We start from the raw sequence: 2311 nt of genomic DNA, 5'->3' as shown, positions 1-2311 counted from the left end.
TTCCCTGGAACATTAACTATAGGGTGGTTTCTCAAATTCTTAAACATACAATGAGTTCAAACTCCAGGGCAGTGGAAAAGCACAAGACACATTGGTTATCAGTCGGGAAACAAAGGCACATGGGTTATCAGTCGAGAAACAACATCTGCTTGTTTGTCCTACCCTGTAGTTAGCCATTCTAAAAATACTGTTGCCCTGAGATCAGACTTTTCTTCCTGGAACACTGGGTGTGGGGCTCTACCCAGGACAATGGAAACATTCCTGAGTTTAACTTAGCTGAGAACTATAGAAACCTGAGTTTAATTCAGCTGAGAACTATAGGGGCTATTTTAATTTTAATCTTTCAATGTCAACTGCATAATGCAGGTTGTTGATGAGTCTTCCTCCAGTCCTAATGCCCCATTCCTCCTCATAGAGTCCAGCCTCCTGGATATCCTGTTCTGCATATAGATTGTAAAGGTCTGGCATACACATTTCCTGACTTGGAACCATGCCGTGTTTCCTGTTCTGATGACTGCCTCCTGGTGCAAGTATAGGTTTCACATAACAAAATCAAGTGTTCTGGGATCTAGATTTTTCTTAATTTTCATATTCATGAGTTTTCATATTCAATTAAACACATATAGACATTCCTCTGATATGCTCTGCTTTAACCCGAGATCCATCTGACGTTGACCTTGATGTCCCTAGCCATGACCTCTCTAAACTCAGCCTGCACATCTGGAAGTTCTCTACTGATGTACTGTTCTAGTTGTTTCTTCATTATCTTCAGCAGAATCTAGCTGGAGTGTGATATAAGTGATACAGTTTGATAATTTCCACAATCTATTGGGTCATTTTTTTTTTTTTAGTGGCAATACATACAGATTACTCCCAGTCAGTTGGTCAGGTAGTTGTCCTCTAGATTTCTTAACATAACATGGTGAGCATGTACAGGGCAGCATCTATTTGCTGAAATATGTTAATTGGTATGCCATCAATTCCTGGGGCCTTGTTTTCTGCCAACTCCTTCAGAGCACTCTTCCTGGGTCATTCAACATTTTGCATTTAGCATCCTTAAGTATTGCAAATCAAGGGCTTTAAATTATTTTTAGTTTTTAAGCATAGGAAATGCTGATCAAGCTTGTCCCATATGATTTTCCAACTCCAGCTCCTTACACATTTCATTATAATTCTTTGTTTTGTCCTCTCATGCTGTCCTTGAAATCTTCTGTTAATCTTCTTCTTTATTTCTTCCCTTTGCTTTGGCTTTACTTTGCTTTGTCTTGGAAGTACAACTAGAGTATTCCTAGAGGCAAAAAGGTGAAAGTTTCTCACAGTCTTTGGGCATGCTGTCAGGAGCCAGACCTTGGAAAAAGATATCATGCTGGGAAAGACAGAGGTTCAGCAAAGAGAGGAAGACCCTCAAGATGGATTCACAGAGTGTCGGCAGCAGTGGTGATGAGAATGGTGCAGGTTGTAACTGACTGTTCATGTGGTTGCTGAGTTGCTAACAACAACCTTGATCCCCTTTTCCCTAACTCTAATAAGAACTCAAGGTAGGTTCATTCTGGAGAGGGTTAAACCAGGCTGATCCTTGGAGGCAAGGATTATGAAGCTTCATCTGGCATGCTTTGGACATGTTGTAAGGAGGGATTACTCCTTGGAGAAGGATGTCATGCTTGGGAGGGTGGAGGGACAGCACTGGAGAGGAAGACACTCTATGAGGTGAATTGATTCAGTGACTAGGGTAAAGGGGATAGGTGGGTCAGAGACAGAGAGATTGGCAAAGAACAGGGCAGGGTTTAGGACCGTTGTACATACGTGCCTGTAAGTCGCAGGTGATTTGACAGCACATAACAACATAACAACACCAACAAGTGTGTGTGTGTGTGTGTGTGTGTGTGTGTGTGTGTGTGTAACTCCATTGGCCTAATTGGCCTAGTGGGTAAGGAGTTGCAATGACAACCCAAAGGCAGGAAAATCCACAATTTATATGGGAAAGATGGACAAATCTCTTCCTCTAAATTTTGTAGTCTCTGAAAACTTGTTGACAGATCAGTGATGAGTCAATTCTGGCATAATGGAAATGAGAGTAAGTAATGGTAGGTAGATAGATAGAATGAGAGAAAGAGGAAGTTCTGGAGGCATAATACATAAGGAGGTGTACTGCTAACTCAGACCAACTTCTCATCAGTTCTTTTTTTTTTTTAATTATATTTTATTAATTTTCATATACATTTACAGAGATTTTGGGCTTCCACTCATTCATTGTTGCACTATTCTCTCTACCCTCCTCCCAGTTTGTTCTTGTCCAAATGCCACAGTGCTC

This window comes from Elephantulus edwardii, unplaced genomic scaffold (genome assembly GCF_000299155.1).
Source record: "Elephantulus edwardii isolate Elephantulus edwardi_28Jun2011 unplaced genomic scaffold, EleEdw1.0 scaffold00030, whole genome shotgun sequence".
Classification (NCBI taxonomy): domain Eukaryota; kingdom Metazoa; phylum Chordata; class Mammalia; order Macroscelidea; family Macroscelididae; genus Elephantulus; species Elephantulus edwardii.
The sequence above is the reverse complement of the archived record's forward strand: the minus strand, read 5'-3'. Positions refer to the sequence as shown.